At 38.1% G+C, this 14,085-nt stretch overlaps 1 protein-coding gene across 1 annotated transcript in view; it reads left to right on the top strand.

The window, feature by feature from the left end:
• Positions 1 to 14,085, top strand: part of LOC132210568 (collagen alpha-1(XXV) chain-like) — a 370,441-nt gene that overhangs the window by 18,283 nt on the left and 338,073 nt on the right. The gene's annotated exons all lie outside the window — the stretch shown is intronic.

Genomic DNA, 14,085 nt, shown 5'->3' with positions numbered 1-14,085 from the left:
AATAACTAACTTCATGGGAATAAATCCACCACCATTAATATTCACTCTCTCCATTATTGGTATAAAATACCTGATGTGTGTGCCAGCCACAAGATATACTGTAACAGCTCATGAAAATTTCTTCAACAGCCCCTCATTGATCCACAAACTCTAGAAAAGCAAAGGCAATAGGTGGGAATGCTACTACCCCTACGTTCTATCCAAGTTACATATCACCCAGCTCAGAAATATATTGCAATACTTTCACTGCTGTTGGGCCAATATCCTGGAACTGCCACACTAACAATACTGTAGGGATGCCTCACCACTCAAACTCTCACAGTTCATGAAGGAAGTTTACTGCCACCTTTTCGGTCAATAAGGAATGTCATTTCTGACCGGTCTGTGTGTTATTATGGGAATGGTGTAGAGATCAGCAGTCTTTGTGACCTCTTTACTTTCCAAGGGAAAAGGTGGAATGTGACTACAAATTCTTTCTGCCTATACAAAACAAGTTCCTGTGTCTTATTGGGGAGACATAATAAATATTGGTTTTGTCAACCTAAATAATGAATAAACACTGGCTTCTGTAGTCTCTTTCCTATACATTGGGCACATATTGCGATTAATTGCAGGCCCCAATCTTGCAATTTTTCAACATCTCAATCCTTTCTGCCATTGGCACAAACATGCCCATGCAGCAGGCTCTCCAGCAGATAGAAAAGAGTGCCAATCCCTCGAGAGGATTACTTCCCAGTGATTATAGAGTACAATTATTGGAGTTTTACCAGCACAATGTCAAGAGTAGCTGCAAACTTTAATATGTGCTTGAACATATGTTTAATCAGCTTAAATGCAACTGATAAGCATTTGGCTAATATCACTTCTGAAAACATGGACACAGAAGTAACATTGGAATATTGATGGCTAATCACAGAGAACAATGTGTTGAATTTTTTAGCTTGGAAATGATGAACTACTATTTGAACTTGTATTGATGCTTGTGACTAGAGTGTTAACACTTTCCAGGAACAGACCTGCGGTTGACATGATGAGATTTCTCATAAAACATTAGTTGCAGCTATTGGTGGAGAGATGTTGCCTGTAACTGAACACAGTAATCTCACAAAGATGAGCCATTCAGTTTTCCAGGTTTTGTATATTAGATTTGGCGCCCATACCAAAGGACATGAGCCAAAGCAGAAATACAGCAGAAATGTAGTCCAATACCTGGCATATAGACAAATTCAATTCACCTTGTAATTTAAGGATGGCTTTTGCTTGTTTCAACTCAATGATATGTGTTTTTTTAGCTACTTTGAGACTGGGTAAGTGCCAAAAAAGCTATACTACAAATTTCAAGAACTTCCAGTACAGCTTCTTGTGTTTTACAAATAGCAAATTCCAAAAAAAGGAAAGAAAAAAAACTTGATAATTTTTAACTGTTTGGCCTTAGAAAGTGAAAAGGTTGAGTGAGAGCTTGCTTGTTTGAATTTCAGTTTTATTTTCAGAAGTCGGTGAAGTGAGAAATAATGTGAGATTATGTTTTCACATGGACAGCCAGCCTTAAAAGTGAATCAAGTTATGAATCTTTGAAAAAAACTATTAAGTTGATTTTGCATTTCACAGTGAGGAGTGATGCATGTGACAAGTAATGAAGTGTATATAAAACATATAGGCTTGTTATGTCCTTCAATACAATCCCATTTCAACTTGCAAGAAAATTCATGGGAGGGAATGGGGAATGCATTATTTCTTACTCCATCTACATAATAACATCAATATTAAATCTCAACCAGGTAAGTGACTGTTTCATCTTTTCATTTTATTTCAAATGCCCTTTGACATAATGTAAAATTTTCAAAGCAAGGCTCTAGATTTGTTTTTCATTGAGATGACAATGTTGAAACCTCTTTAACACTTTGAACACAATGCCTTACCTGTTGCGTATGCAAGTAAACAGAGGCAGTAATACCTAACATGCTTATCCTGCTCAAACCTTGTCAAATTCAAGTAAACATAGATAAATAAAATATAGGTCTCAGGGTAATTTCTCTTTCATGAAGATCAAGAATTTAAATTGTTTCTAGTTCAAAAAATAAAGAACTGTTCAATTTGTCCATTCTGAAACAAATGCCATTCTAACAAATGCACCTCAATTAAACCAGACACAAGTGTACTTTCATATCCTTTGAGTGTGTTTTATTGCCTTTAATGAGCTTGTTGCAGAATATTTGAAAAATATTTTTACACTGCTTTTTCCTACGTGTTGTATCATGTCCACTACTGGGAATATGGCTAAATAAGCTGCAGTTCTTGTAGAATAAGGTTAAATCATTATGATGCTGTTTCTAGCTTTAATCATGATGTGAAGTATCCATCAAGCAAGAAAACCCAGAGCTACTCTTTTGTGTTGTCTTCTGAAGCTCTGAAAAGGTAGTTCTCACCATTTCATGGCCGCTCAGTACGAGAAAATATTCTCACAAATGTTCAAAGGCAATAAACATGGGCCTGATAGCTTAGCTCTCAGCACCAGTTTGCAACCTGGTTTGCTTTTTTTCAAAATATCTTTTCTGTTGAAAAGCAAAGGACGTAGACCCTTTTTTTGTGTATGTATCAATAAAAATATAGTTAGGTGATGCTGTGCAGGCACCAAAACAAATAAAATGCATATCGTCATTGCCAACACTTAAAGAGAAGTGGAAGAAACAGAGGGGAGTTCTCAGAAGTATTGTAACATAGGCTTTGGTCATATCTTGAAAATAGTGATTTGAGGCAATGCCCGCCTTGTGTAAAACCAGCAGCTAGTCAATATGAGCCCAAAATGTGTTCTCCCCTCAACAACTCCCGCCGCCGCCCCCTCTAGCAATACAACCAATGAAGACTAAGCTGACTTTGCTGAGATCATGGCATTGTAGCACAATTTGTAAAGTAATATGAAAAATTCCCAACCTGCTTCCATGCAATGGATTAATTTGTTGTCTGCAAAAAAGCCTTTTCCGTGCCACCAGCCAAATAAAATAATTGTCAGCAGTTTCTACTGAGAAGTCCTCATTTTTTAGGATTTTTTTCTAATAACCAGTTGGACATAAGTTTAAGATACTCATAATGCCAGTGACATGTTATTGAAGCATGTTGAGAAATTCACAGCTTCATAGTTGGGAATATCTCTGGTTGTCGCACTTGTAAATTTAAATGCCATGCAAGCCATGACTGTGATCAGAGATAATGGGAACTGCAGAAGCTGGAGAATCCAAAGTAGTAAAGTGTGGAGCTGGATGAACACAGCAGGCCAAGCAGCATCTTAGGAGCACAAAAGCTGCCGCTTTGGGCCTAGACCCTTCATCAGAGAGGGGGATGGGGAGAGGGTTCTGAATAAATAGGGAGAGAGGGGGAGGCAGACCAAAGATGGATAGAGAAGATAGGTGGAGAGGAGAGCATAGGTGGGGAGGTAGGGAGGGGATACAAGAGAGTTGCAGTGGGAAAGAGATTCCCTGAGTTTGGTCCGGAGGGAGGAGGGTAACTTCTTCAGGTTAGGGATCCCTGGAAGAGGCTTCACAGTGAGGTTAAAATTGTGATCAGAGATAATGGGAACTGCAGATGCTGGAGAATCTGAGACAACAAAGTGTGAAGCTGGGTGAACACAGCCGAAATGTCAACTTTTGCGCTCCTAAGATGCTGCTTGGCCTGCTGTGTTCATCCAGCTTCACACTTTGTTATCTCCAAGCCATGACTGTATTTGCTATCATGTTGCTACCATAAATCCTTTAGTTTCCTTCCTTTCAATTTTCGTAAGCATCTATTTATTGGAATAAACAAGGAAACACCTCGTTTTTTGCTAGGTGACTAAGAAAGCATGTGCTGCCAGGAAGTTAACAAACATATTGTCCTGCCTGCTTATTTAAACATGATGCAAAAATTACTACTCCTGGCTACCATACAACTTGCTTCCATTCACATTGGTAATTCAATTTCCTTGATTTATCATCAGATATTTGATTCAACAGACCAGGAAATGTTTTGCAGTGACCCAAATGTCCTTAAGTTTGCACCTTTTGAGAAAAACTTTGCAATATTCATTATCCACATTTGATTTTGCTCCTCCAATACTTTTTTAAGCATGTGACTACTATGTAAGAGTGTCAGAGCCCTGGAGCAATCTTGCAATGATGTATGGAGCTACAAATCACTGGCCATAAATTAAGCAGTTTGTAATGAGTATGAACAGCGTGGCACTCAGACCAGATTACATTATGGGCTTGAAGAAGATAGATTAGCCATTATCTAATATAACTATAAATTAGATCTTCATAGAGCTATGATTGTCATTTATAGCACTATTTGATACTAATTTATTTGATATTTAGCCATAGAAACCCCACAGTGTGAAAGCAGGCCATTCAGCTCAAGAAGTCCTCACTAACCATCTGAAGACAATCCCACCCCCCTATCCTTGTAACCCTGCATTTCCCATGTTCAATCCACCTAACCTGCACTTCTTTAGACCTCAGCACCTGAAGGAAACCCATACAGACATGGGGGGAATGCCAAACTCCAAACAGTCATTTGAGGGTGGAATCAAACCTGAGTCCCTGGTGCTGTGAGGCAATAGTGCTAACCACTGAGCCACCGCGCTGCCTTCATTATCTAGAAGGGGTAGGGGCACAGACATCTTGGCCATGATTAAAAACCTGGGTACCACTCTTATATACATCTCCTGTGTACCTTGACAGACTGGGTGGTGTTTATCGATGCAGACCAGATTAGACGTTGGGAGAAAGAAAGGGATCTGGAGCTGACTTCATGCGTACATGGAATCACAAGTAGCAAATCAGCAAATAATAACAACTAAGTGTTTAACTAAATAGCGTGGCTTTGAAGTCTAAGCCTGCAGCTAGTTCTTGACTTTGCCTTCTCCTGGAAGAGCCTGTCTCAAAACCAAACTCAATGGGGCATTAAACCACACAATAAAAGACAGTTGAGTTGTTTCATTACACATAGATGTGTACATAAACTTTGTGTGCACAGAAAACTTATAAGGCAAATGAAGCAGTCTTTAGCTCTAAGTAGCTTCACTTCTAGGGGCTTGTGTTGTATCTTTAGGATTCCACCGTTCTCCAATGAGTGTGGACCACTTAGTACAACCCCATCGTAGTGCTAATATAAATTATTGGTGATCTTTTATCAATGTTATTCACTGCAACTAACAATTTTTCATTTCACCGAGTTAGATCATTGTAAGTTACAGGGGAACAAATCATTCCTTTGTGTATAAACCTATGTTTATTCCTTTCAAGTTTTCTGCAGTTTAATGAAGCATATCGTACTCCAAGGGAAGCAGACACTAATTTACTAATCACAGTAGAAAAAGATCGGATTGATATTGAGTGTGAAGCTAACAAACATTTGCAGAAGTAATATATTTCTTCAGATTTTGTTTCAATGAGACTGGCATGCATTGTGGAAGGGTTCAGTGTAAATTCTAGAAAGATATTTTCATGTGCTGCATCAAGATTGGATTTACATAGGTGTATGATGAAACCAAGGTCAGATTGTATTTGAATCGTTTTTTTTACTTCATCCATTGCTCAGTGCTTTGTTTTGTCAACATGAAGGTATTGATTTGGTATGGTACTGCAACATGTCCTTTGTTTTCATAGTTGCAAATGGCAATTGCAGCAAGTTTCTGAACACAGCAGGCCCTGAGCTCACTCCATTTGATAATACTCTAAATCACCACAATGTCCCTTCTCATGTCAAATTTAGGCATTTTCTATGTTGTCCAGTAATTGATACAACGTGCGTCTTTGAGATCTATTAAGGGCATAAAGCAACGCATTGAGAGAAATTATACAGCAACCTCTAATATTTATCCATTGTAAAATCATGACATGTTTATTCATATCAGATAGATCTAGAATCATGCAGCAGCCAAGTTTTTTTCAGTCATGCACAAATATTGAAACAAAAACTCTATTCTCAGGCAGAGTCTTTTCAATCATCAACAGCTTTAATTTATTTGCTGTTCAGGATGTATGGTTTAGCTATAAAAACTTATTTAGCTAAATAACTTTAGATTCCAATTCATATTCAGAAACAATGTTCGGAATGGTTTCATCCAATGGTATACCTTCCTAATCATATTTGTGGCTGTTCAATTAGTCTGCAATACACTCAGTTTTCATTGTGATGTGAAACCAAGGCTGTGTATTTTCACTTATTTGAGATGCATTAGTACAGGCTAATTCTGGCTCAGGTGGTACGTGACAGCTGAGAGGTGGAGGACAGCTTTTTGGGCTGGTAATCTTTGTGCCTGTCCATGCCTGCCTTGCAGATTGGATAAAATAGGGATTGACTCATTTCAGAAAAGATTGAGGTTCTTTCCCATTGGATGACACCCATTCAGCATCCTACTGTTTTCCGTTGAGGAAAAGCCTGCTTGTAGACACTGTTCAGGAACTGCAGAATGGATTATGGCGTGTTCTCAACTGAATGTGGCTTCTCATTAAACATGAATTTTTATTGTTCTTCATCCATTCCTTTCATGTCTTAAGGAGATCATCTTCAACAAACATGCTGTTACGTATACAATTGGTTTGTACAAATGTATCGATCTTGGGTTGAAGTTTATTAGCTGTTTCTTGAGTTGATTCAGTTCAAAGCTGGTATTTGCTAGCAATAGCATCTGATTGAGTCTCACTAAGGGTACTATCATTTGTAGAGTTCAAGAGTCCCGTGATCCCATTCTCATAAGCCATTAGGGGACTCTGAGGTTCCTTGTCGAAACTGCAGACCAAATGATTCAAGTTTTCACAAATCAGAGGACATACATTTGGGACGATCAAACTACAGTGACCTGATTTGACGTACTTCTGGCATGTTTTCATCAGGGGGTTTGTTAGAGGAAAATTCCCAGTCCATTTAATTTCATCACTCTGTGTGTTTCACTCCTTAGCAGGTGACACATACCTGGAAACAAAGCCAATGGATTGTTTTTCATGCTGCTTTGTAGTTTTCCCACCAACAGCCAATTAATTGCCAATGGGTGGTTTGCCTTTGGCTAGAAGAACACTAGATCCATGTCTATAAGTAAGAATCTGGATCTGGAACAACTGCTCCAATGACTTCCACATAAGGCTTTGTTATAGTTGCACACATCGCGCTTGTAAACTGTGCTACAAAGCTCATATTTAGCATAATTATCATAGGAGATTAAGCCAGAGCATTGTTCATAATCAGCCACATGGATATGCAGGCCTATTTGAATATGCTAAGGTCTTCTCAGGTGTTGTGACCAGTTAGCATCACTAGCGCTCCTGTGGTGGCCACAACTGGCACTGTTATTGGCATGACCAACTTCAACCATAGTTGCCAACTATTTGCTTTCCTCTCTTGACTCCAGGGACATAGCTTTCAAACAGCCCGCACAGGAGTGAGCAGCCCCTTTCCATCTCACAGATTTTTTAGGCCCGGTTGCTTTGACTTTCCTTTTCCTGGCTGACTGCGTGGAACCAGCTGCTGCAACCCCATCATTCCCTTCACACAGCCCGCTGAGTTGTCTCCTGGCCCACAGGTCAGCCTAGCTCTGACTCTGAGTTGTAAAAACATTGTTGGAACCCCCAGGCTCTGCTTTTTGTGTTTCTTTCATTACTGTTCTTCAAACAAAAAACTGCCAAAAAGAATTAGCAAAATTGCAGTGTTTTCCTCCAATATATTGATAAAATCCCTCATGCCTTGTGCTTAGGAAGGCTTTGCAGTATGGTGGGCAAATTGACTGTGAATGCATGAACAGGATCTCACGTTATTTGAAACACTATTACAAAATTTAAAAAAACTATATATGTAGTTTCAGTAAATAATCAGTTACAAAAACATATACTGAGGCAGCTCTTAAATGAGAAAAATGCAGGTGTTTATCTATCAGCGATATAATAACAAGTTAAAAAGAGTTAATTTAAATTCAAGCATCAAAATATTTGAATGGCAAGTGATGATTCAGCCACCATGATATAGTTGTGCTTTAAGTGTCTATTTTGACTGCTGTAAAATATTTTTTCCAGTTCAGTAAATAAAAATAATGGTCGGTTTCTGTAGTGGCTGAGACATTTCATCTCCTCTGACTGAACGTGCTTTAAATACTTTGAACTTTCTGACCTGACTGGGATATATGGTATAAAGAATGTTATGTAGGTCTGCGTTGTGATTATTTTTAAATGTAGACTTCTAAAGATTTACAATGGAAGAGATTGTTACTTGAATTTATTCTGTTTTCTTTTGTGAGGTGGGACCTTAATGTGGGTACTTGGCGAAAGTAATTTGGCTTGGTTCCAAAGAATGGAACTAATATATATATTATATATAGGACAAAAGTTCTGGTTTCATCTTCCTTGAACTGAAGAACTGATGAATGAAAGTTGGTTTTCCTCATTGAAATGCTTTCAGATAAATAGTGTATATTTTCTTCACTAACTCTTGTGGTTCTACAGTTCTGGAAAAAATTTAGCTACAGTTAAAATATTTGGAAGTTGGCTTTGCTTGGGAAGTTCAATGGCAATCCCTAGTATGTATTGTACTTGAAATGATGAGTGACATTAATTAAGTTCAGATTGGAATTCATGAATATCAATGAGCTTTTTGAATCATCCAACTCAATTTTGGCTGTAATTGGATAAAAAGAGCATCTGGCTATTTAGGGCAGCCAAATAGTCAGACAGAAGTATCAGAACTCAATCTCTTTTGAAAAGTCTTCACTGTATGGGAAATATGAAAGACAAAAGCTCTAGCTATTCCTTCCATAGATCCCAATAATTCATTGGACTCTTAAACCCTATCACTATATTCAATTACATCATAAATTATTCCAAGATCCATGCTCCTACTGCCTTTCTGAATCCTTTTTTTATCTGGATGCTGAGGGATGTGTTTTATTTCCTGGATGTAAGGATGGATTTTCACTGCTGAAGTGTGTAGCTCAAATCAGGAAACTCCCAACTTACCCCATCCATCCCAGTTTCAAGCACCAAAGTGAGCACAATTTTCACTCAGGTTTATGGTGGGATGTGTCCATATGATTGACCCAGAAAGCAGATCATAGGCAGCAACGGAGACAGTTGTCATTAGAAGGTGTGCCTCAGTTGCCAGTGACTTCACCCCAGTTGTAATAACGCACTTTGGCTCTCTGGCCCTCATCGCTCACACCCAATCAGCCCCTACTACATCTCAGCGTCCCTCATACCGTCCTTCATGACTGGATGCCAACTCATGCACCTTCACACACATTTCACCCAGAATGCACTTTGTGAGTAACTAAGGAGCCATATAATAACAATATCAAGTTTGGAACTGCTATGAAAAGAAACAGATTGAAACATTTTTTGGAACAGTAAAACTGCTGTTCCGACAACCCTGAAATCTTGTTAATTAAGAAGCTTCTGAAGTACAATAACAAATTCTTCAGCACTTCACAACTCTAATCTTTCCCCCTAAACACTGAGGCACTGATAAATGTGATCACTGAAAGTGCCTCTTATTATAGGCTCTTAAGGGTATCAATCAATGTTAATAATTCAATTAATTTGTGAAAACAGATTCCCTGCTGAATTAACACTTTTATTAGGCTAGATTCTCAACCAAGCATGCATAACAAGGGCAGATGGAAATCTAGATGATATTGTCCTTATTATATATGCCTTGTTAATTTCTCAGTATTTGTTTGGACAAGGTTTAGGGGGCAAAGATAAGAACTATTGAGCTCAGATTTCAACAGGTTCCTAAATCATGAAACCATGAGTCCCCATTTAGGTGCAATAACAATGACTTCAGCACATTACAGGTCTTAATCTCTGAGAGGACATGAACCACGGGTTTTGGAGAACATAGCCTGATTCCATGATCATTGTGGGGATGCTAAGACATGCCAAAGTCTGAAATGAAGTAAGCCAGTTGGGTGGTGAAATGTTCAGGTATGCTACCTGCATGCTTATCCCAAGATGAAGGAAATTAGGCCATGGGGAAATGGTAGCACAAATCCAGGAATGATGTCCCACCAACTATTTTTAAATAACTCTGGAGTAATTTTGGATTCTCGCCTGTGATGTTTTTAGTTTTACTGTTGTAACTTGTTGATCTAGTTGCTGGAATTAATAGTTTCCCAGTTACTGCCTTCATTGAGTTCTGTGTAGCTGGGATTATTTTCCATTTAGTGGGAAAGGAGAATTCTGCTTGTTACCTGTGTAGAAAACTAAAGAAGGCATTTAATATAATAGAGTAAACACAGAGAAGCTGCTTACATGATTGCATGTAACAGCAATAATGTATCGTAAATTGTCATGTAAATGGTTAAAGAAGGTCAGTTATTTTCTTGTTGAGATGTAGAATGATACTATTTTGAATGATGCAGCAAGTCACATCATGCAGTTTTAAGTTATCATCTGGAGATCTGGTGAATAAATGGTACTTTAATATATTTGGAACTGTACAGTGAAATAAAATCTGTGTGCTGAAACATAAGGTTGACAAGATGCTTTCCAATTCAGATGCGACTTATTAAATGGAATTTTTCAAGCAACATCTCTTGTTAATGACTTGAAAGAAAGTGTCATTGGGGGTGAGGGTAGAGATGACCAAATTAGAAGGATTTGGTTGGGTTAATAATAAGGTTTTCACTTTTTGGCTTACATTATTAACAAAAATAAATTTGCCATTGCTGTTTTCTTGGTGACAGCTGAAGCATTTGGGGAACCTTGAATGAGTCAGGTGTGGTCATGGTCAGGGAGCTTTGTAAAGAAATTCTTTCAGCTGGCAGTAGATATGTAAGATGTATTTTTAGGGGGCCTAACACTGCCTACATATCTGATGAAATTCATGAAAAAGTACCCCGCCAGAATTTAACAGCTAGTGCAATAACTACTGGATTGAGGCACAGTCACACTTTTCAGTTACAATGCTTTGAACACGCTTTTACACTTGGAAGTAGATGAAAGACATAACAATGTGCAGCCCAATATCCCTATAATTTTTAATGGTACAGCCATAGCATGCCCCAGTGTAGCAGAAGCATCAATATTTTTGTCAACATGCAATATAGAATTTTAAAGTAAGTTAATGAAAGTTTTAAAAAGACATTATTATGCATTCAGTAGATTATTAAGTACACTTTAATACTAATTGTTTGCATTTTTTACTTTAGAAAATGTAAATCAGACAATAATTTTATTGATATCATGGTCTAGATAGTAAATTTCCAAAACAACTTATATATATCATTGCACTTTTTAAAAAAAAATCTTGCATCTGCTGGCAGCCTCTAGAGGGAGTTACTTACAAATTTCCTGGTCCTGTTCATTTCCATTGGCTATTGGTGTAAAATCTGTCTAAAATGGTTGCAAACAGCTGGCTTACCATGAAATATTGATGTAAACTTAAAAAAAGACGCTTTAACCTGGCCACTTGAACTTAGGGAAAATGTGTCTGGAAGCAAAAGTATTTGGCTCCTTCAATTCAATAACAATTTCATTGCATGTCTTACCAATAGTTCGTTTTAATTTTGTACAGAACAATGACCACCGAAGGGCCATCTGGACCCAACAAAACAGGGCATGACACCAAGCCAATGAGGAATGTATAACATCACTTATCCAGAGCTCCAAGTTCTCATCTGTGTCACTAAAGGCCGGGAAAATAGAACATGAAATTATATAAAACCTCTAAGTATATATCTCCCAAGCCACCTGAGTAAGTTGGCACAAACACTGAATGACAACTCACTCACTTACAGCAAACATAACAGAGATGCAAACAGTTCCACATTTTCAACAGGGCAGCAAAGATAACACAGTACACCTCTTTCATTGTTCTACTTCGCCAACCTGCACGAATCATTCCTATTCAGTGTGCATGTAGACAACTGACACCATTGCACCTCCCCCAACCCGGCTTCACTGTGTTTTCTGATCAGGGCCATCTCTTGCATCATTGTCACACAGATTTCCTCACAGAAAAAAAGTACTTACAGGTACAGAACTAAAAACCCTTCTTCCATTTTAACAGAATTATGGCCTATATGTTTGACTTCACCTCTTCCAAAATCGCAACGGCTAGCTTTACCACCACTTCTCCTTACAATCTTTGCAGGACATATTTGCTATCCATCGCTTGTGTAAGTGTGGATTCTTTAGAGGTTTACAGGGTCTAGTGTGCCTGTTGTGCTTCATTGAACTGTGTGTAAGTTAGCGCAGTTGCAGCAGCACTCCAAATCCAGTAAATCAGAAGGGTCTTCAATACTTCTTCCTCAAAGTGACACATTCAACTGAAATCAGTTGCCAATATTCGATAAAGCAGATCATAGGACAGCTGGAGAAGCACCCGGAAACTCGAGCAAATGTTTAAAAGCAAAAGTCAGATGGATTGTATTACCGTTTAACTTAGCTTGCAGCAAAAGTTGCCACTGTTACATGTTGAATAATCAAATCCACCAAAGAATTCATCCCACCGAGTTTGTTTAATATTCTTCATTCTGTCCCCTAATCTTTACTTACCATGGAGCAAGGTAATGGGGTTGCGTTAGATAGGATTGATTTTTCTACATTACATGTTCACAAGCCCTTATGACTAATTTCAGTGTAGATAGAAAATGAACAATAAAAATGTGAATTTGAAAAGGAAGTAAATGTGCGAATCTGTTTACCTATGTTCTCCAAAATTACAAACAATTTTCAAATATTTTGTAACAGTAACTTTTATGATATACTGTAAATAATTTTTATGTATTCTTTATTGTCAATAAATAAAAACAAAATCTTGGAACAAGCTTTATGGCTGAGATTGTTGTGACTACAATGACTGGAGGAGGTTTAATATGCATTGGGGAGGTTCATGTAACAGAGCGGTGAATTTAAGCTATGTTACATTGTATGCAGTAATTACTTATCTAATTTCCCACTGGATTGCAGCTGAGTATGCTACATTTTCACTAGCTACTCCTCAAAGCTTTAAACTGCTACGTGGAATCTGTATGTTCAATAATAGAAATATAGGAAATGAACTGTGAGGACTGTTCCATATTTTAAGTTTTCACTTATTATAACTGCTTGATATTTTATAACCATCACTCTGGGGAAATGAACTTTGATATGAAAAGGAACTGCTTTATTTCTGAATGTCCAAGCTGAAAGTAACATTGAGACCGTGTACCCAACTTAGTGTTCGGATTATCTGTGAATTATAATATGGTCACCACAATAATTCTGATAAAGGAACAATTAAACAATTAATATTTTCACTGAAAGGTGTGTGGAAATGCCGAAATAGGTTTTTTCGGCCCATTATGCTCCACGGTTTTAGGAGCAATGTTACAAGTTTGAATTCCCCATGTAGAAGCTCGTACTGCATGATCTCCTCTTTAAGGAATCTGGATCCACCTTACATATACCCCATGTACCCTCTCACAAGGAATGACTATCCATTTACCAGTAACAATAGAGCAGTGTGGGGATTGGAGATTGAAGATGTGCATTCACAAATTTCCGAATTGACAGCTTGAGACTGTGTGGAAAGAGCTGTCAGTCATCAGCCTTGTGTTAATGAAAAGTGCCTGCAGCTTTGCATTGATTTCAATAATGCAAAATTTGAGTGAAAGCTATGTCGGTGGTACCTTTAACTACATGTATACTGTTTTTACCTGTCTCTGCTTGATATTTCAAACAAGTTGTACCTTGTTCACATAGCTTGGTTTAAAACTCAGTTGCCTGACCCAGGACACAAGTTCCTTCACCAAACAGTTAAAACATAAAAAGGAGAAAGTTCGATTACCTTAGAGCAACCAACACTGAAAGATTGGGTCTGGTTGGAATGCATTCCTATAAGGGAAACTTGCATGATATTTCTTTGCTCCGCGATAGCAAATCAGCCAGGTATCTTTATAACCGTGCACTCTGACCTGCCTTATTTTCCATAATTTGTAACACCAAGGCAAATCTTTGTTTCTGGACCTGGACCCAGCAACTTGTCCCGTTAACTATTTTCCGACTGTAGCCAAAAGATGTCCCATAGCACTTCTCGCCAACTTCAGTATTTTTTTCAAAGCACTTATGTTCTGATGCAAGCACA

Source organism: Stegostoma tigrinum, chromosome 1 (genome assembly GCF_030684315.1).
Source record: "Stegostoma tigrinum isolate sSteTig4 chromosome 1, sSteTig4.hap1, whole genome shotgun sequence".
Lineage (NCBI taxonomy): Eukaryota > Metazoa > Chordata > Chondrichthyes > Orectolobiformes > Stegostomatidae > Stegostoma > Stegostoma tigrinum.
Note: the sequence above shows the minus strand (reverse complement) of the source record. Positions and strands in the feature narration are given on the sequence as shown.